This window comes from Suncus etruscus, chromosome 1 (assembly GCF_024139225.1).
Source record: "Suncus etruscus isolate mSunEtr1 chromosome 1, mSunEtr1.pri.cur, whole genome shotgun sequence".
NCBI lineage: Eukaryota > Metazoa > Chordata > Mammalia > Eulipotyphla > Soricidae > Suncus > Suncus etruscus.
Window position 1 is genome coordinate 110,352,673 of NC_064848.1, and position 23,336 is coordinate 110,376,008.

At 34.2% G+C, this 23,336-nt stretch overlaps 1 protein-coding gene and 1 non-coding gene across 3 annotated transcripts in view; both read left to right on the top strand.

Moving 5' to 3' along the window:
* Nucleotides 1-23,336, top strand: part of MAGI2 (membrane associated guanylate kinase, WW and PDZ domain containing 2) — a 1,487,205-nt gene that overhangs the window by 928,547 nt on the left and 535,322 nt on the right. The window lies entirely within an intron of this gene.
* LOC126026213 (U1 spliceosomal RNA) lies at nt 5,696-5,860 on the top strand. Its single transcript, XR_007501589.1, has one exon. It is a non-coding gene; the product is annotated as a U1 spliceosomal RNA (small nuclear RNA).

Below are 23,336 nucleotides of genomic sequence, written 5' to 3' on the forward strand. Positions count from 1 at the left end.
AGTGAACTTATATAAAACAAATGTAATTCTTTGAAGATTTGACTATTCTTCCCCATTAATTTACTTATTCACATTTATATTAGAGTAATCTTATGATTATTATTATTATTTTTTATTTTTTTGGTTTTTGGGTCACACCCGGCAGTGCTCAGGCTCCAGGCTCCAGAAATTATTCCTGGCTCCAGGCTCAGAAATTGCTCCTGGCAGGCATAGGGGACCATATGGGGCACCGGGATTTGAACCGATGACCTCCTGCATGAAAGGCAAACGCCTTACCTCCATGCTATCTCTCCGGCCCCAATCTTATGATTATTTTATACTTTGAACTAAAATCCAAATATTGTTTATTAGGTTTATTAAACTGGTCTAGTTAAATAGCTCTATTAAACTGTAATAATAGTAGTAGCTGATTATTGTTTTGTGTTTTTTGTTTGTCTGCTTAATATCTAAACTGGGCCAAATTTTTGGCTAGCCAGTATTGATACTTTAATTGGGAAATAGAGGCCAGTAGGAATGAGATTTTTATTTGGTGGCAATAAAAGTCAGGTGTAAATAGCAAATGTTTACAAAGAGACTGAGATAATTTCTGGCTGACAAGTCAGGCAGACAACATCATAGATAAATTGTGCTTTGAGTATGGCTTTGAACATTATTTTAGACAGAACACTTAATATATTTATTAAAGTTGATTATTCGAACTGACAACTCTTCTCTGCATTCAAAAAAGGAATTCATTCTTCTCATTTTTCCTATATTTAACACTGCAGTAGGAATTGAATGCCCTGCATCATACAGCATGTCTCAATGTGCACTACAGAGTCACAATTGTTTCTTGTGATACAAACTATGTTCTTATTGTTGAAGGAATTTTAATTGAATCAGTATACTTTCTACTCATAAAATCATACTAGTTTGAAGTTGTTTGATACTATTTTTCAACTATTAAGACATATTATATATTAAGCAGTAAGGATTTTTAGTAAGTTCTTAATTAGAAAATTAATTTTTATACTATGCCTCCAAGAAGGAAGAAACACTCCAAAGATAGACAACTATATATCAGGAGAAAAATGAACAAATTAAATAACATAAATACCTCTTTTATTTATACATAAAATATATCCAGCAAAACTGAGCTAGCACTCTTAAAGGTCCAACCTAACCAGCTTATATTCCATCTCCAGCTGTAGTCAAGAAGATGCATGGGGCACAAGAGCATTTTAGGAGAGGTTCACACAAAGGCCAGTGTAAAGGAGAATATAAATATGTATAGATTTATGTGTCACTGCCTTCACTGGTAAGAATTTTTAGATATTTAGTGATTCATCTCTTCCTGGACAAAGAGCGAAACACCCTTGAAATAGAGATTTTACTTATATTTGTATATATGTTTTATTAAACCATAACTTACATAGACTTTTCATAGCCTTACATATGTCTGCTGTTTTTTTTTAAATAAAGAGTTTAAAATAATATTTATACAAAAGCAACATTTTAGAATAACATATTCTGCTTCCCCTTTCAAAGGAAAAGTCCAACTTGAAACTTTTAGCCACAAACTGAAGGCATCTTCTAGGATGAGAAAAATAGCTATATATAATTGGTATTGGAAATCTAAAAGACTTGCTTACAACTCAATCTGTTACAAAATTATCAACAAGTTGCTTACTTCCATTGTATAGTCAACTTTTTATCTATTCTTTTATTTTAAAACTGCATACAGGACTGTCAAACATAAGGTGAAATGTAGAATTTATTTATTTATTTATTTTTGTTTGTTTTTGAGTCACACCCAGCAGTGCTCAGGAGTTACTCTTGGATTTGTGCTCTGAAGTCGCTCCTGGCTAGCTCTGGGGACTATATAGGATGTCGGAATTCAAACCTAGGTCTGTCCTGTGTTGGCTTAGTGTAAGGCAAATGCCTTACCATTGTGCTATCGCTCTGGCCCCTGAAATTACAGAATTTAAAGACAGAAATACAATTACATATCTAAATACAAATTCAAAAGACTTGGAAACTAATGGTGGTTTTTTGAAGAAATTTTAAAGATGCAATAATCATTTTAACAAAAAGAAGCTTCAAAAGTTGAGTGATATGGAAAGTAAGCAGTTTTCATTGAAAAATTTTAAACTCATTATTGAGCAAAAGTTTATATTATTTTTTAACTTTTAAAAATTTTTTTAAAAATAATATTTTTATTTAAGCACCATGATTACAAGCATGTTTGTAGTTGTGTTTCAGTCATAAAAAGAATACTCCCATTCATCAGTGCAACATTCCCACCACCAATGTCCCCTATCTCTCTCTCTCTTCCCCACACCCTGTCTGTATTCAAGATAGGCATTCTACTTCTCTCACTTATTAACATTGTCATGATAGTTGTTAGTTGTTAATGTAGTTATTTTTCTAACTGTATTCACCAGTCTTTATATTAAGCTTCATTTTGAGCCAGCCCATACAGCCCTAATCTCTATTGTCTCTGGGTATTACTACAATAATGTCTTTTCTTTTTATTTTTTCTTTTATTTTTGTTTTTGTCTTTGATTTTGGGTCACACCTGGCAGTGCTCAGGGGTTACTTCTGGCTCTATGCTCAGAAATTGCAGTCTCTTTTCTGAGTACCTCTCCTCTATCCTTAAATCCTGAGCCCCCCTATTTTATTTCTTACTTCATCATATATACACCTATTTTACTCAGTAATGGAACCAATACATTAATATGGATTCTCCTTAGGTGTGTCATTAGTTTTTGGTTACTAATCTATTTAGTGATAATTTAATTCTTGACCAGACTAAGAACTCAGAATGGTAGAAGGAGCCACTCCTACTGGTTATAGTCACTAGTCATAGAAAAGAACAAAACAGAACAAAACAAAACAAAAAAGAGAAACAAAAATTGAAGATTCAAAGGAATGTCAGAAATGAATGTTATGTTCATAATATATAAGCACAATATATTGATTTTGTTATAAATTTGAAAGATTCGTGTGCAATTCTGTGTAGGGCAAAAATCTATTCAGGGACTGAAGAGATGGGTTTAAGTGTTGAATGCATGTAAAACATACGTTATATGTGGGAGGAAATGCTTTGATTTCTGGCATCATACGTTTCTTTAAGCACCACTTGTAGTGAACTTTAAGCAAGGAGCCATAGTAGTGTCCATACACAACTGGCTATAGGTATTACTTGGTAGTGTCCCCAACATAAAAATAACAGCTAAATCAAAAGTAATATATTAAATGGAAATATAGTAAAGTAAAAGTAAAAACAAATATTGAATATGTTATAGTTCTCTCCAGGTTATGGAATTAATTGTTATAAACTTTATGAATTTCTAGAAATATATTTAAATTGTGTGAGTATATGACTTTGAGGAAAAGAATATAGATAATCATAAATTAATGATATAGTTTTCCTGAAATATCTATAGTTTCAGTATGTATTTCTGTAAATATTACCAGTCCAAAATCTGGAAGCTAAATAACATTTATTCTTTTAATTTCTCATGATTTTGTGGTTTGGCCAGATTTAGTTGGATAGTTTTGTTCAATATTTTTCAGCCACAGGCATTAAGATGATTACTTATAGCAGAAAATATTTTCCAGAGAGCCTCAGTTCTCCTCCAGGTGCTTTCTCTCTGCCTGTGGCATCTTTATTCCATTAGGGCACTCTACATAGTCTTTATATCCAGCAGAATACTTTGGATTTTTTTTTTTGGCATTATGGCTAAGTTCTAAGAGAAAACAATTTAAGACTGTATTCTTCATTATTCAAGCACATAGCAGGACTCTACTTTCAGTGTTCTTTGCAAAGTTTTATTTGACAGAGTAAGATGCATAGCCAAACCAGAGGCCCTTTGAGAAGATTATGAATAGAGCAAAAAATAGTACATAAAGTATCATCAATAGGGTTGATGAATCTCAGTCTAATTTAGTTTGCTTTATAAAAGATTATTTTTATACATGTCTATAGATTATCCAAGGAATTGTTAAATCATACCCCTCTTTAATTTGTTTGAATATCCTTTGCAGTTTGCATTACTTAAAGGATAGCTACATATAAATTATGTGATACATTTTTTTTAATCTTCACCTTTGTACATATTCTTTTGTTCTTATTTTATTTGGATAGTCAGCATAGTGGCCACGTTTTACCTCTCAACTTGGATGAAGGCTTTGATTTCCCTGGAGGATATAGGCAGAATAAAAGCTTTAGTCTCCCTGATACTCTCAAAAATTAATTATACAGCATTAAGTTAGTCAAAAGCTCTGAGGCACTCAACATGGACAGTATAAAAGTCACGAAAAATTTTAGTTGAATCATTAATGCCTTACATGAAAGATTATTAGAAAGGAATTTATTTTCCCCATTGATCATTTGTCAGTGCTTCTTATTTAGTGTTAAAAGTAATTCTACCTGTTTTTTAGATGTTGTATTGGAAATAATTTTTTATAACACTCTACCTCTTTAATTTGGAGTCTATATACACTTACAAAATTTTTGAGGAGTAGTGAAATAATGTGAGAAAATCATTAAGATATTAACTACATATCAGAACTTGGCCAGGTAAGAAACTAGTTATTAGAATTTTCTGGAAATGTCCCATATATGCAAAATAATAGAAAATATATGTTTATTACTAAGAAGGTTCCACTCTTGTTTTAACTATCAGATATTTGTAGAAAACATTCTCAGTGGACAAGGCTTATTAGAAATTTCAGTGTCAAGAATTAAAATACTAATTATTTGCTATTCTTTTATTTTTTATTTTTTATTCTTTATTATATGGTTCTTTTCCTGTTATTATTACTTTCATGATCAAATGTAACACATTATAATAATTTTATTTTTATATAATCTCTTGAATATTATTTGTCATACTGAGCTATCCTTGTCAGCTGCAATTATAACTAATAGCCAACATGATGATTAAAAATGACTGAAAGCACTTTACAAATATAAGATGTTCTATAAACACTTTTCCCCAGTAGTCTACAACCCATTTAAATGGTATTTGATCTGGCATAAATTGCTATTTGAAGCATCTTTGAGCTATCATAAATTTGGATGCCTTCCTTGCTTTCTGGGTTTCAAATTCCCCAAATGTTTTTTATTGAAATCCAATATTCATTCCAAAGTATATTACATTGAATTCAAGTTAACTGAGAGTAGGAGCCAGAAATGCTCATTCCCTTGCCGTTCTCATATTAATGATAAGAATTAGATCCAGGAGATCACATTTGGTCAGATTATTTTCTCTCTCAAATGTGAGGCTACCGCTACAGAAGTATAAGTGAATATATATATATATATATATATATATATATATATATATATATATATGAAACTTGAGAACCCTTATTTAGACTATAAGTGAATATATGATAAAACTTGAGAACCTTTATTTACTCAGGGTAAAATATGCACCATCTCAATCTAATTTTGTTTCATTCCCAAGCCCCTTCATTAGAAAACATGTTGAAAAGTATGGCTGCACTTATGATGTCAAGAACTCAACCTATTTCAAACAATGACATTTTTTAATGGGTTTAGGATACAGTGGAATATAAGAACTCAAAAAAAAAAAGGTTTAACTTCAAACAAAGGTGCATTTAGTATGGCACAAAGTTATTTTATTCCATTTCCTACATTGCTAATGTTTGAGTCCAAGAAGTCTTTAAGAATTAGGGGTATTTCATACTTACCTGGTAGGGGCGATACCATGATCACGAAGGTGGTTTCCCCAGGGCGAGGCTCACCCATTGCACTCCGGGTGTGCTGACCCCTGCGATTTTCCCAAATGTGGGAAACTCGACTGCGTATTTTGTGATAGTGGGGGGACTGTGTTAGCGCTCTCCCCTGAGGGGGAAAAAAAGAATTAGTGGTATTTCTAGTCATGTTTGAACAGATGCTCTTGCCTGTTATTTCACACAGTATATTTTGTGGAATATGCTGCTCCGTAAGGAAAGGTCACACATAAATTTCCTATTCCATTGACATACTTTGTAGCCTATTCCTCTGTCAGTGATCATTCGCTGTTCGTATATCTGAGAACTGTCTTTAAAGATTTCTATTTTATTTGATAATTCCTATTTTCTGTCTTATTGATCATGAAACTTTTTCTTCACCTACTCCTAATATTATAATCAAGGCTAATATTCTATTAGGAACTAAGCTATTTGAAATAACTAAATATCAAACTAGAAGCATTTTTATTTAAATGATATACATCAGGTGATGGAATAGAGGATACAAAGATGCTAGTGAATTGGGTCAATTAATTGTAAAGAAAACAATTTTTATAATACCATCAATACTATTTAGTTCTATATCCGAAAATTAAATACATTCTTATCTACAAATCCATTCATTTTAGTCTACTCTGTTGGAATATGCACAAGTATGTCAAAAAAACAGGAATGGGTTTATAACAATTCTATTCTTGAATTGGACATCAAATATCCATTAGCAAAAGAATGAATATATGTTGTAAGTTATCTACACAACATAATGCTTTGTAACAATAGGAACAGTGAGAATGCTACTATCTGTAGTTGCATAGAAAAATGTCAAAAACAAACTTTTGTTCAAAATAAAAGAATATTTCGTAATTACCTGTAGATAAAGTTTAAGATCAAATAAAAGTAAACAGTGGAGGTTGAAATTAGTCATATTTACATTGAGCCAGGTCAAGAGGAAATTTTGGATAGATTAGATTTGGAAAATAATTCTAATAAATTCTGATAAAATTCTTTTTTCAGAGTGTTTTCTTTGTGAAGATTTATTCAACTGTACACTTGCTACTAATATGTTTTTCTGTATGCTAACAAATAACAAATTATACTAGAATGAATTATAAACAAAAATTATTTTTTCCTTTTTCTAGTATTCTCAGCATGATTCCATGTGGCTTTTATCTTTCTTTTCTTTTGCCTTTAAAAGGATGTAAATGAAAATCATACTGAGCACTACCTATACTAAAAGAAAAATCTCAAAAATTTCATTTCCCATGTGCCTGCACACAATAAGCACTTTCGAAAATAGGCCTTTTAACAATCACTTACCATTAACATGTGTGTGAGAGTAGCATATGAGCAAATACAAGTCAAATGTGAAATTATGTGAAATGTGGTATTATTTACTCAACTATTCATCATTTAATTAATAACGTTACTGACCCTGGTAATTTTACATGTGTATGTATATCTACATAATAAGTATTAAATCCTGATTTCCATAGGCTTGCATTTGAAGGGCTAAGAAACGAGAGAGAGTGTGTGTGTGAAAGAGAGAGATACAAACCACAAAACATCTGGTATAAAGGCAATTAAGAAAATAAAGCATTCTCTTGTCTCTTTCCCTCCTCTCTCTTCTTCTCTCTCTCCTCTCTCTCTTCTCATTGTTCTCTGTCTTCTCTCTCTCGTAGCTCTCCCATCCTCTTTTTCCTCTTTCTTTCTCTCTGTCACTGTCTCTCAATATTTTTTTTGCCACACATAAAAAGGAAAAATAATAGAGCAGAGTCTGGATATAGTGTTCATATATCTTATACATGGCCAGGAAGACATTTTAGATGAGAATTTAAATATAATCCTGAAGAAAGGGAGGAAGTGACCAGGCTAATATCTGTGGAAGAAAGTTAATTTAAACAGAGCAAAGAGTAAATGTAAATGCCTATCAAAGAGTGCTGACTTGAGAATGGGATTTTCTAGAAACAGTGGGCAAACGAGAGAAAGAAGGAAGTTGCAGGAATGTGGAGACTCATCTAAAAATGAATGGTAAAATTGGAGGATTTTCACACAGAAGTGACATAGATAATGTCACTTTTGTTAAGTCTCTTCTGCATCGTAGATATGAGGAAAAAAGCAAGGAGGCTAGTGGAAAAACTGATGACTTAAATCAGGGTAACTTGGTTAGGGACTTGGGCACATTTGGAATCTTTAGATATATTTAAGGGGTTTAATAGTAATATATTGGGTATGAGAGATACAAGAAAGAAAATCAAATTGGACTCTGGCAATTTTTTGCTTATAAACTCATAGGTCAATGTTAGTATTAATAAAAAGGGTAAAGTCTCATTGGGAATGGATGTAGAATGAAGAATCAAGTACTCAGTTTGGGATATGCATTGCTTGAAATACCTGCAACACATCCAGGTTCAGATGTGAGTCTCCTAGCTGGATGGGTAACACTGGAATTAGGAGGAAAGGTTAGAATGGGGATACCAATTAGAATAGGGATACCAATAAAGACTTACTAGTTAGATTATAGATAACACTTAAAATACTGAGAATGAATGGAATAATATAGAAATATTATACAGAAATAATAACAATACATAAATAACATACATAAAGAAATCAGATGCAGTCCTAGAAGATTTTAAACATTTAAAATTTGGAGAAACTGAAAACAAATTAAAAAGATTTGAAGTGTAGTAAATCAAATGAAGTAGAAACAGAACCCCAAATGTCTGAGCCTATAAAAGTTTATTAAAGAAAAGTGTTTTCTCTGTTGTCAGTTCAGACAATATGAAGAGAATTCTCAATTGTCAGATTAAACAGTATAAAAACTGAAAAGGATTTCTTTTGTTGACCAAGACATCTGATATTTCAAATCTGAGTTGCAATATACTGATGTCTTGGTAAGCAAGGAAAAGTTCGTTGTAGTAATTGTGGCTACAAGAGGAATTATAGCAGTGGATAGAGGGATAGTAAGACAGATAAGTCACTTGCCTTGTACAGAACCTACGTGGCTTTGTACCCCTGAATCACATATGGTTCCATAAATGCTACCAGGAATAAACCCTAAGGACAGCTCCTCCCAACCTCTTACCATCATCAAGTGGAGTGAATTTCAGAAATTATTTAAAGAACAGCTAGAGCAACCTAGTTTGGATTGCTCTTAATATGATATATTCTAAGGAAAGCCCAAATTAGTTGAAAGAGTGTTATAAAAGATGAAAGCTGGATTATTTTTTTACAATTGCCACTAAAATATATAGTTGAAAAATATCTAGTGAGTTGAAAAAATTAATTATGGAGGAAAAATAGAATGAGCTGCAGGAATAATTCTGAGTATGTTAGAAAAGGAAGGGAGCTGGTGCTAGAGAGGTAGGTAGTACTGAGGTAAGGCATTTGTCTTGCATGCTGTCAACCCCAATTCAAACCCTGAATCAGATATGTTATACTAAGTACTGACAGCAATGAACTCAAAGCCCAGAGACAGGATCAGTCCCTGAGTACTAAATGTTATCAAAACATCCAACCCCTCCAAATAATGAAGAAAGCTGTATTCTAGAAACGTGTGCAAAATGTTTATCCTTGTAAATGTTGTTATAAACTAATTAAGGAATTATTTTATCCAATTTCTTAATACCTAAGTGTTTGGATCATTGATATATAAACTACTAATTGAACTGAAAATGTATGAGAGAGAAAAATAATCAAATCCTCACTTGGCATACATTGTGCTTGATTAGAGAATGAATGATGGAATGTATAGTTTCATTAAAACTATTTAGAAAATATGGCTCCATTGTTCTCTGTGTATCATTTACTTATCACTTAGAATAAAGCAATTCCATTGGCATTCTGATTCAAAAACCTGTTTCCAATACTTCCTTCTGAAATTCTAAATAAAATTAAAATAAAAGTTGAGATTATGAAAGTTTTAAAAGTCAAGCCTGCCAGTTATAAATTTGTTTTTTTAAAAGTAATTAATAAATGCTAGAATAAAGATTATATAGTGAAGAAGCTATATGTAGGATAATTTCACTTTAACTATATTGTAAGCTATATTTGGTAGTAAGTTAAATGTTTAAGTATCTTACTGTAAAAAGAGAAAAACAGACACAGAATAAGTATTTTGTTCTTTGTATAAATTTTTCTAAAACTTGACACTGTAAATAATAGCTTATGTGTCATATTTTTACCATAAATAATAAAAGATAATATAAAATAATCTATATTACTAAAATTATAGGATACTTCATAAGACTTTAAGTATGTTATTGTGTAGAATGTGTTACTATAAAATGTAGAATATTTAAAATGTTCATGGTATTATATATGACTGTAATCTACTCCATAGAATATGGTATCTTATTTCTCCTAACTTCAAGATATACTTATAAGACAAATAATTCTAGATGCCCTTCTTTATTCTGCTGTTAATTTGAAAACAGCAATATCCTTTCTGACACCTTAGCTGGAAATCGTTTTTATTGGTCTTGTAAGGAAAACCCCAATTCTTTTATTATCAATATTATTCAGACATTGTTTTTCCTGTTCTGTCATCCTTACCCCATTTTTTTCCCACATTTTCCAAAGCAACGATTCAGATTTTCAAGGTCCCTGGAATTTGTCTTGTGCCTGAGGATATTCTATTCTCTGTTGACCTTGTATGTCCAAGAACTTGATCTCTATTCTACTTCCTGAATGTGCTCTCAGTTCTGCTACCTGCATGTATTTCCTCACACATGGCTCTGAGCCATGAACTTCATGAAGCTCAAGGACAGTTTCATAGTGAGAGCAGTGAAGGATCCGTTGCATTTGTCTGTTTTTTAAACTCCTTTGGTCCTCGAAGAGACATTCTAAATGCCAACTCCCTTTCTGCCTCATGACCCTTCATGGAACAGTCATTTATGCTGTTTTCTCTGCAGCAGCAGTGTCCAACTCAAGAATTATTCTCATTTTACAGATGACTAAACCGAGATTCTGGGAAATTTAATGACCTGTCTATACTACAAGCTAATATGTGACAGCCTGAGATGCCAAAATCATGCTGTTTCAGGGCACTCAGCTGCTTTCTAAATGTTCTTTGAATGAAAAAGTAAACATATTTGTCATTTTCTATTTTTCTTCATTTAAAATGGGAAAGTGCTAAATGGTATTTCTTTGTCAGTTAAGAGTCTTACAGTAGCAGAAAAAAGCAGATTGTTAGTGACATGAGCTAAAAATTGAGAAAATATGAGAAATATCCGAGGGAAGGCCAACAGTAAAGTTGTACTTTCTAAGGAAAGAATCAAATAAATACAAATATTTTAATTTTTAATAATATGTTTTAATACTATATCATATAAAATAAATATTTGTATAACCTAAAAGGATAATTATTATTTTATTTAAGTGCTTGCTATGGAGCAGACATATATATATATATATATATGTTTTTAATTTAGTATACACTGATTTTATTGTGAAGTAGAGATGACTACCTTTTATGATAGGAGAAAGGAGATAAGAAGAAAGAACAAATTGCTCTTTAAATATTAGGGTTAAGATTAATAGCTAAAACACAGTAGAACCCCTGTGCTAAGAGAGTATAGAAAAAGGATAACATATTTGGAATTAACTGCACTTATTTCAGAAGTTATTGGATACTTTAAGTAAAAATAGGACTATAGACTAATTCTTCACATTGAAAACTCATGTCAGAGAAAAAATATTTACTTCAAACTTGTGCCTGTTCCCCTTTCTAACTTGAAATTAGGAACCATAAAGTAATTGTATAGGAAGATCTTCCAGGAATAGCTCAGGTGTCCCAGGGACCACTCCTGGTGATACTCAGCCAACCAAATGGTAGTGTGATACTGGAACACTAGAATGTGGTGCTCCTGGGACTATAAGATGCTGACCAAGTAGGCTATGCTGGAAGTGCTTAGGGGTCCTCCCCAAGACTACTTTTAGTGGTACTTGGGGCCCTATGGTGCTAGGTTTCAAACTCAATTCCCTGGGCAAGCAAAGCATGTGCTCTTGAACACTAAGCAATCTCAACAGACCTGACATGATTTTATTTTAGACAGGAACTCTGAGGAGTTAAGATTTCTACTACCAACCAAAATATTTCCAAGTGTTTGTTAAGGGTAGGGAACAGGAACATGGGATTTGTGAATTAATTCACTGAGAGAATCATAGTCATAAGGAAAGTGTATTAGGGAAGTAAGGCACTTGAAAAGAAGGAGCAAGTCAGCTTTTACTCCAGAGTAAGAAACTCTGAGAAAAAGACCTAGTCTTGAGCTCATCTGAGTTTATTCATCCTTCCTTCATTTCTTATTTTAAAAATAAATTCTTTAATTAAACTACTATGAGACATACAGTTACAGTGTTGTTCATGATTGAGTTTCAGTCACCAGTACACATTTCTCACCAACAATATTCTGGTTTTCCTCCCTTAGCCTCTGCCTCTCTGTGGCATTTCTTCTTGTTCTTGCTCTTGTTCTTGTTGTTCTTGTTCTTGTTCTTGTTCTTGTTCTTGTTCTTGTTCTTGTTCTTGTTCTTCTTCTTCTTCTTGTTCTTCTTCTTCTTCTTCTTCTTCTTCTTCTTCTTCTTCTTCTTCTTCTTCTTCTTCTTCTTCTTCTTCTTCTTCTTCTTCTTCTTCTTCTTCTTCTTCTTCTTCTTCTTCTTCATCTCCTTCTCCTTCTCCTCCTCCTCCTTCATCTTCTTCATCTTCTTCTCCTTCTCCTTCTCCTTCTTCTCCACCTCCACCTCCTTCTCCTCCTCCTTCTCTTTCTTCTTTTTCTTCTCCTTCTCTTCTTCTTCTCCTCCTCCTCCTCCTCCTCCTCCTCCTTCTTCTTCTTCTTCTTCTTCTTCTTCTTCTTCTTCTCCTTCTTCTCCTTCTCCTTCTCCTTCTCCTTCTTCTTCTTCTTCTTCTTCTTCTTCTTCTTCTTCTTCTTCTTCTTCTTCTTCTTCTTCTTCTTCTTCTTCTTCTTCTTCTTCTTCTGCTGCTGCTGCTGCTGCTGTTTCTTATTCTTGTTGTTTTTTAAATCAATATCTTTATTTAAACCTTGATTACAAATATGATTGTAGTTGGGTTTCAGTCATGTAAAGAACACCCCCCCTTCACCAGTGCAACATTCCTACCACCAATGTTCCAAATTTCCCTCCTCCCCACCCCACCCCCTTTTTCTTGTAATTCTTTTTTCTTCTTCTTCTTCTTCTTCTTCTTCTTCTTCTTCTTCTTCTTCTTCTTCTTCTTCTTCTTCTTCTTCTTCTTCTTCTTCTTCTTCTTCTTCTTCTTCTTCTTCTTCTTGTTCTGCTTCTTCCTTCTTCCTTCTTTTTTCCTCTTCTTTCCTTATTCTTTGTTAACTATTTTCCTTTTAGACATTGTAGTTTGCAGTATTGTTATTGAAAGTATTATGCATGTCACTTTATCTCCTTTTAGTGCCCAGTTCTTGTCTAGAGTGATCATTTCCAACTCTCATTGTCATAATGGTCTTTTATCTGCCCAACTGCTCTTCCCCATCATTTGTGGCAAGCTTCTTACCATGTACTGGTCTTCCTAGCCTTGGTGATCTCTATTGTCTCTGAATATTATTACCTAGTTATCTTTTTTAATATTCTACAGGTGTGATCATTTTATGTCTATGTCTTTCCCTCTGACTCATATGGCTCAGCATAGTACTCTCCATATCCATCCATATATATTTACATGGATCCCTTTCTTAAAAATGGAATTCTAGGGCTGGAGAGAGAGCACAGCAGAGGGCTTTGCATTGCAAGTGGCTGACCCAGGATGGATGGTGGTTCGAATCCCAGCATTCCTTATGGTCCCCTGAGCCTGCCAGGAGTGATTTCTGAGTACAGAGCCAGGAGTAATCCCTGAACACTGCCAGGTGTGGCTCCCCCCCCCCAAAAAAAAGGTATTCCAAGGGCAGGAGATATAGGATAGTAGTAGGGTGTTTGCCTTGCACGCAGCTGATAAGGACGGACAAAGATTAAAATCCCAGCATCCCATATGGTCCCCCATGCCTGCCAGGAACAATTTCTGAATGAAGAGCCAGGAGTAACTCCTGAGCACTGCCAGGTGTGACCCCAAAAAATCCAAAGAAAAGCAAAATGGAATTCCACCCTTAGGATACTATCTATGTTACTTAGGTCTGGGAAAGAAGTGTGAAATAGCTCTTGTATTTTTTTTCACATTCTACCTGTATTCTTCTGATAAGTATTTTTGCTAAATTGCTGTAAGTTGCATGTTGACCTTCTCTTAATGGAATCAAAGTATGTTTAGTGACCCCATAAGCGCAAGTCTGAGGATTTATTAGTCCAATTATGGTTGCCTGAGAAAAGTATGGCTGATGTCTTCTAGTGGGCTCCGTGTTGACTTCTCATATTCTGATTTTTTGACTATCTTGAAATATACTGGTGTTATTTTGTGATTCATTAGTCCCTTTTTATTTAATTTCTATGTTGAAAATGGAGATCTTGTTGCCCAGTACTCATCAGTACTTAGTGATAGATTTGTAATACAATTTGACCCAAAGAAGAAATTTTTCTAATAGATTAATGTATATGAATGTAAGATTTTTGACTATTAGGTTGCTCTGAAGCCACAGGTTATATAGAGATAATTCCTAAAAGACTGAATTTAGGGAGAAAAATAACTGAGCTGGTCTCCATAAAACTAGTCTCTGCTTGGAAAAGTATCTATTGCAGATCATTACCAGGCAAGCATGCTGTGATATTCTATAATTTTTCAGCCCAACTAACCTTGCTAAGTTTAGTGGCAAATACTTTGGAGTATAATTGTTTACAAATACTAGAAAATAAGAATTTTAAAAATGTATGGTTTTCATCTTGCCGTGTAAATTAACTGCTTTTGCAAAGTCATATGTGACTACATTTCCCAGTCATTTTTCTTATGACCTTTAGATGCCCAATTTTATTAAATAAAATTCATTTAAGTGTTGTCAATGTATAGATGTTTGTGAACTCAAAGAATATGTTTATGGGAAGAAGGTAGTATGTATTGATCATTTTATTTTATTTTGGGTCATACCCGGCAGCGCTCAGGGGTCACACTTGGCTCCAGGCTCAGAAATCGCTCCTGGCAGGCTCGAGGAACCATATGGGATGCGGATTCGAACCACTGACCTTCTGCACGCAAGGCAAACACCTTAGCTCCATGCTATCACTCCAGCCCCATATTGATCATTTCAGCAACAGCTTTGATCATTACATTAGCTTTACATACTATCTTTCCAGTGACTAAACCTGGAAATGTTTCATACAAATGAAACATCGTATATTTTGATTTGAAAGACAGGATCTAAATTGAAGTGTATTTTGTCCTTGGAATTTAATTTTTTTTACCCAAAGAACGTATCAAAATCCTTAGATTTGCCTCAGAGAAAATTCATCTGCCTGGGGTCTGAAACTCAGCTGTGGATCACTGAGGTCATATGGCACTGAGATAAATTTTATTGGGGCCTTGGCTTTGGCTCATTTCCTGATTCTCTTGAGTGATTCTAGTTTATCGTTTTTTCATGGTTCTAGTTTCCCCAGACTCATAATCCTAGAATCAATGTTGCTTTGCATCATAAACCTAATGGCCAGATGCTTGAGGAGGTTCCACTAATTGTCACAGTGGCCAGGCTCAGGAAGGAGCCTTTATGCCCCAAGTGGCTTTTGAGCCTGAACTGAGCACTCAAGATCTTTGGATAGTAATCTCAGTATCCCAGGGAAAGTCCTTTTATATTGGCTTCTTGAATATTTAGTAACCTTCCTGATATCTTTTCTCAGTCGAGTTTCAAAATCTGCTAGTATGTTCTCTTGCCACAGTGGCTCAGCAGACCATTAAGACTTTAATCAAGAAGTCAAAAACATTCCTACCCAATTATATTAATTGCAAGTTATTGCAGTTTGTCCCTTTTTCTTTCCCACATTTTTAATACTATATTGTCCATAGGTGATTATTTTGGAAAGAAATTCTAATGAGATCATCATTTATTTATTAAAATTTAAAAAAGTAACTTTAAAACAGAGGAAATAGAGGGCAAGTAAACACATTTCAGATGGAATTACCGAACAGTAAATTAGATACACTGTAGAAAGGGCAAAATGAAAAACTTGCAGAACAAAAAATTTGGTAGTAGAAATCTGCAAGAGAGGGACCGAGAGATAGCATGGAGTTTGCCTTGCATGCAGAAGGACAGTGGTTCGAATCCTGGCATCCCATATGGTTCCTCGAGCCTGCTAGGAGCAATTTCTGAGTGTACAGCCATAAGTAACCCCTGAGCACTGCTAGGTGTGACTCAAAAATCAAAAAAAGTCTTCAAGAGATATAAATTCTGACTATCCCTCTTAGGGGATGCAGTTGGGAATAATGAAAGCAAAGCCATTCTCTTTGAATAAAGAAATGTCTTAAAAATGACTCTCAGTCTAGCAGTTTGTTCTTGCCCAGGACATTATCCTCTAGTAGCTCAAAAACTTTTTGATTATACAATAATCAGATCCAGGTGACAGTGAAATAGTGTTGAAATAAAATATTTCACTCCACTTAATCATATAGGATGATTTTACCTGTTTCATTGAGATAAAGAATGAAACATGATTCTCAAGTTCATGTCACTTCACATCTCTCCGTCAACTGTTAATAAATAACAGCTGCCTTTTTGCATTCATCCAAGTCTCCACTCAATGTGTTCCAATCAGATGTTTATTATTCTTTCCTACTGTTTGAATTCCTTAAACTGCTAAAATGTTGCATGAGTAGCAAAGAAAATTCACAAGGCTTTTGTGTGGTTATTGTTACTAAGAAATCCATTTCCTTTTTACTACAGTGTATAGGACATCTGTGCCACACTGCTTCTGCTTCAGAAAGACAAACATCAGGAATAGAAAGTGAAGAAGAGGGAATGTAAAAGAACAAAACTGACTAAGTCATACAAGTAGAATTTTAAATAACAGCCTGAGAATGATTGATATTTGTTATTGGGGGGGGGGAGAGTCTGATGTGTGTTACTGAGTAATTCTCAGTAAAAAGGATTATCTTTGTCCCTGTCACTTGCTGATTGGACCTCTGGTTTCATTTAGGCAGACTGGTAGCACCTACTCTTACGGGATCCTGGCCAGTCTTTGAAAAAGCTCATTATCACCTCCCTCCAAAGGGGGTTGACTTAATCCTGAGGCTGCTTCTCTATCACATCCAGTTTTGACCAGTTGGTGATTCTTTGAAGAATCACTGCTTTTGCCTAAGTCTGTTGTTATTACTCAGTGAGCTAGTGTCTCAACTTTGTGCTTTTTCTCTGCAGCACTTCAAGATACTAACCCTTGGTAAGACAACACAATTTCCTAGAACAGAAGAGTGTTTAACATTCTAAAGAGCTACAAATGGATAAAATCTACACCTTTCTAAAATTAAGACCTTTATCCTGAGCCCTAGGTTCATCTACTACAATGGCTATACACATTACCTCTAGTCAGGCTTGCCCTCTATTTCCTAGATAGATATTTCCTGATTTTCTTGGTATATAGTTCATCTATCTAAGAAACTGTGTTGAGTGTATAATGGTTAGGAGCATATTACCAGCCTTAGTAAAACCCTATATTCAATTCTCAACTCTGCATGGCTCCCCAAGTACATCTGGAGAGCTCTTGAGCATCCTGTCTGGAAGGAGGCAAAAGCTTGTGAAACCAGAATCTCAACTATAGCTCTCACAGTGGAAGAAGCTCAAGAATAATGTATATTATTATTGATAAATATCTTGTATATTATATATTATCTTGTATATATCTTACATATTATTATTGATAATTACTTAAGAATAAAGCATTGGTTTCTATAACTGCCTCTTTTTTAAACTACAAAATAACTGTGAGTACTTTTTTGCATCCTAACATTTTTATTTGAAAAATATATAAATTGACAGTTACAATGCAAATTATTTTAGAATGAATGTTAAAGTGCTCCATTCCTTTGTTTTGTCATATTAAATTTGGACTTTTCCATGTCACTTTATTTATTCTCCCTTGGAAGCCCTGTTCACATTTGTGACTTCAATTATCACCTCCAGAATATTCTCTGAAACCAATCTGTAACTCTCATTTCTCTGTTAAACTTCAACCTCAGCCGTCCAAATGTCAGTTGAACATCTGTGCGTGTATTTTCCACTGTCATTTCAAACTCAGCCTGTTGAGAAAGAATTTGTCTTCCATTTCCCATTTAAATCATTTTAACTGACTTTTATATTTCTAGACTATACAGTTATCTCAAATTTAATTATTAAAATTTTACCTTTTTTTAATACAAGATTATATTTTCTTGTCTTCAATTTGCTCAAAGTTCCCTGGTATATCCTTTCTTTGTGAGAGGAGTGGCACCTACCATTTTTTCTCTACAAATGCTTGGTGATTATTATCATATGCATGTAAATTCACATGGAGTCATCTTTGTTTATTCATTATTTACCTACTTTCTCTTTACTACTTTCTCTTTTTTTGTAACATTCTTTTTTTAATATTACTAAAATTTCTTAAGGATAATTGTGGGTAGCCAAAAAATGATAGTTATTCCTCCATTAATATTTAACCTACATTAATTTCATTTAAAATGAGCTTTTTATAAGCATTTTAATACCAAATAATAAGTCATAAAAGAATAGATTGAGGCATATAGATTTGAACCAGACAGACATTTAGTGGAAGGAGAAGATAGTCATTAAGTTTGTGCTATAATCAAATCCTTTTGTATCTGTTCTCTTCTTTCTTTGTGAAACTTGAAGAATTTATTAAAGGGGTTATCTCAAATTGGCAGGTAAGAAAATCTTTAATATCAGTGTTAATGTGGTGGTAGGGAACAACTCTGTAAATAAACCCATAAATCTTTATATACATATGCACACATATCTCCCCCAGGAGGAAAATGTAAAATCAATTTTTAGGGCAAGAAAGATAGTATAGAGTTTGAGGTTCTTGCCCTGCATTAACTGTGGTAATGTCAATGGTTTAAAATCGTAACACTTGGGCCGGAGAGGTGGCACTAGAGGTAAGGTGTCAGCCTTACAAGCGCTAGACAAGGAAGGACCGTGACAAGGAAGGACCATGGTTCGATCCCCCGGCGTCCCATATGGTCCCCCCAAGCTAGGGGCAATTTCTGAGCGCTTAGCCAGGAGTAAACCCGAAGCATCAAACGGGTGTGGTCCCCCAAAAATCTTAACACCACCCCAAGTACTGCCAGGTATGGACATTGAGTACAGAGCCAGTGTGTATATTGTTTCCTTCCTTCCAAATAAAAGCAATTTATCTACCCTAAATTCAACCATTAATTCTTTTGTTTAGGGATTTTGTTTCATTTAAAAATTAAGCTATCCGGGGCTGGAGAGATAGCATGAAGGTAAGGCATTGCCTTGCATGCAGAAGGACAGACAGTGGTTCCAATCCCAGATTCTTATATGGTCCCCCGCGCCTGCCAGGAGCAATTTCTGAGCATAGAGCCAGAAGTAACCACTGAGCGCTGCCGGGTGTGACCCAAAAACTAAAAAAAAAAATAAAAATAAGTTACCCAAAATACGATGTAATTAGGCAAATATTCCTGTAATAGCCTGAAGATACCTTCCCTTTATGAGCAGAAAACACAGTTCATTTTGTTAAGTTTTATAAATGGAATTTAAAATTAGTAGCATGTACATTTAAGTGACAGCCGAGCAGCACCCTGCACATGACCTTGATTATTAAATGAATGACACTTTAAAGGCATCCTGGTATGTTGACTACAAGGCTTTGCAGAGAAGAAAGGTGTCCCAGAAGATCTATGGTTTGAATAGTTGCAAAGGCTCTGTATGATTACCCTCCAGTAGGCCAAATGGGTAGTTATTGAGACCAAGTCACAGTGGGGAGTATTACAATTAGTGTTGCACTTGTGAGAATGTCATTTTGTCTTATGACCTGTGAGGTGATAATAAGGACCCAAAAGGCTTTAGAAGAACTGTAAATTATCACGGCTATTCTTTATTCTCCTTGAATAGGAATTTAGGCTGATTTTCTTGTTTCCAACATCTTGGAGAATCAAAAATAACTATTTGAACTACCTAATTACAGCTAAAAGTATATCTTAGGCTTATTTTTATTTTATAGCTTTATTTTTAATACTTTCTTTATTAAAACACCGTGATTACAAAGATGTTTGTAGTTGGGTTTCAGTAATCTAATGTACACCACCCTTCACTGGTGTAAATTTCCTGCCACCAATGTTCCCCATTTTCTTTCTCCCATAAGTCCCCTCTCTGTCTTTGGGACAGGCTATTTTTCTCTCATTATCATCAACATGGTAGTTGTCAATGCAGTTATTTCTCTAACTGCACTCACCACTCTTTGTGGTAAGCTTCATATTATGGACTGATCCTTTCGGCCTAATCTCTATTGTCTCTGGGTATTATTACCATACTGCCCTTTTTTCCTACAGATAAGTGAGACTATTCCGTGTCTATCTTTCTCCCTCTGATTTATTTCACTCCACATAATAGTCTCCATGTCCATCCATGTATAGGCAAATTTCATGACTTCATTTTCTCTAAAAGCTGAAAGGTATTCATGGTTATTTTAAAATTTTTTTAGACATTATAAAGGAAAATATTGATTGGTATTGTAATATCACATGTTATTTCATACAGTACAGTTAACAAATAGATGCTTACTTACTGACATTTTAATTTATATATATACACTCTGTGCATAAAGTTTATTTATGCATATTGTACATATACATAAAATATAATAAATAATATAATATAAATGTTTAGTATCATATATATAATCTATATATTTAGTCTATACGCTAAATCAAATTAAAATTGAAAATATACTATTTATATTTTTTTATTGTTTTTGGGTCACACCCTGTGGCGCTCAGTGGTTACTCCTGGTTTTGTGCTTAGAAATTGCCCCTGGCAGGTTCAGGAGACCATATGAGATGCTGAAATTCGAACCATTATTCGTCAAGGATTGACTGCGTGCAAGGCAAGTGTCCTACTGATGTGCTATCTCTCCGGCTCCAATTTTTTTCTTTTTTTAAAAAAATTAATATATTTAAGCACCATGATTACAAACATGTTTGTAGTTGGGTTTCAGTCATATAAAGGACACACTCCCTTCACTAGTGCAACATTTTCACCACCAATGCCCTCCATCCCATTCCTCCCTCACCCCCTGCCTGTATTCCAAATAGGCATTCTACTTCTCTCATTCATTAACATTGTCATGATAGTTTTTAGTCTATTTCTATAACTGCACTCACCACTCTTTGTGATGAGCTTCATATCATGAGTCGGTCCTTCCAGCCCTCATATCTATTGTCTCTGGTATTATTGTAATAATGTCTTTTATTTTTCTTAAAACCCATAGAGGAAGGAGACTATTCTGTGTCTTTCTCTCTCCCTCTGACTTATTTCACTCAGCATAGTAGTTTCATATCCATCCATGTCTAAGAAAATTTTATAACAACATTTCTCCTGATGAATGCATAATATTCCATTGTGTATATGTACCAGTTTCTTTAGCCATTTATCTGTTGTCAGGCATGTAGGTTGTTTCCAGATTCTGGCGATTGTAAATAGCGCTGCAATGAATCTAGGTGTGCAGAAGGCATTTTTTTTGTATTGTGTTTTTGTGTTCCAAGGGTATATATCCCTAGGAGTGATGTAGCTGGATCATATGGAAGCTCAATGTCCAGTTTTTTGAGGAATCTCCATATTAATTTCCATAAAGGCTGGACTAGATAGCATTCCTACCAGTAGTGAATGAGAGTTCCTTTCTCTCCACATCCCCAACAGCTCTTATTGTTCTTGTTCTTTGTGATGTGTGCCAATCTCTGTGGTGTGAGATGAGATGGTACCTAATTGTTGTTTTTATTTGCCTTTTTTTTTTTTTTTGGTTTTGGGTCACACCCAGCAGAGCCCAGGGGTTACTCATGGCTCTATATTCAGAAATCGCTCCTAGCATGCTTGGGTGACCATATGGGATGCCGGGAATTGAACCACTGACATTCTGCATGCAAGACAAATGCCTTACCTCCATGCTATCTCTCTGCCCCCTCCCCCTGCATCTTTCTTATTACTAGTGATGTGGAGCATTTTTCATGTGTCTTTTGGCCATTTATATTTCTTCTTTGATAAGCTCTCTTTTCATTTCTTTTCCCCATTTTTGGTTGGAGTTAGATGCTTTTTCTTAAGTTCTATCAGTACCTTGTATATCTTAGGTATTATCTCCTTATCTGATGGGTATTGGGTGAATAGTTTCTCCCATTCTGTGGGTATTTTTTGTATCATAGGCACTATATCCAATAAGCTGCAGAAACTTCTCAGCTAAATATAGTCCCATTTGTTTATCTCTGCTTGTTTGGAGAGTGCTGCTTTTTTCTTGAAGATCGATACCTTTAGTCTCAATTTCATGGATTGCTTTACCTATGTGTTGTTCTATATAACATATGGTTTCATGTCTGAAATCAAGGTCTTTAATTCATTTGTATTTTACCTTTGTGCATGGAGTCTGAGTTCGCTTTTTGCAAGTGGCTGACTAGTTGTCCCAACACCACTTGTTGAAGAGGCTTTACATTCTCTATTTTACATTTATTGTCCCTTTATAGTTTCTGGGTTGTTGTGATAACACAGTGGGTAATGCATTTGCCTTGCACAATCGAACCAGCCAATCTGGGTTCGATCTCCGCATCCCATATAGTCCCCGTGCCTGCCAGAAGCGATTTCTGAACACGGAGCTAGGAGTAACCCCCAAAAATCAATATATAACCCCTGACAGCTACCAGATTTGGCCCCAAAACCAATATGTGTATGCATATATGATTATTTTTGTTTGGGAAAATGTCCACATTCATCAGTGGTCAGGGTTTACTCCTGTTTCTTCACTCAGGGATCACTTTTGGCAATACTCAAAACTATATGGGGTACCTGTGATCAAACATGCTTACATGCTTCAATTTCTCCTATACCTTTATTTGTTATTCTTGTTTAAAATATTATGTTTGAGATAATATGGCTTCACTTGTGTTGATGTTATATTTTTGATGTACAAAATTACTTCCAAAATAGCACTTACCTTTGTGTAATTGTCATATTTTAGGTAGAAAATAAATTATGGTAAGAGGATGGTTGAAAAACTTAAAACTATAAAACTTTTGAGAGGAGAAAAGAAAGGGAAAAAGTTGACATTGGTTTTGATTACAATAGTTGTAAATGACACCAAAAGCAAAAGGAACAAAGCAAAAAAACAAAGAAACAAAAAAAAACTTCTGTACAGCAAAAGAAATAGTAAAGTGAAAGAACAATCTATAGAAATAAGAAATTAGAAAATTATTTGAAAAGCATGTACCTGGTAATGTATTAATAACTAAAATGAATTACTCGATTTTAAAAAGCCAACCATTTTATGAAAAATAGACAAAAGACCTGAATAAAAACCATTTTTTTGCAAAAATGATAATCAAAGGGCCATTGGATACTGAAAAGTGTTCAGCATGACTAATTGGAAAATACAAATTGGAACCACAGTGAGTCATCACCATGCATATATTAGGGAGACTAATATTCCAAAATATACTCAAAGCATACACA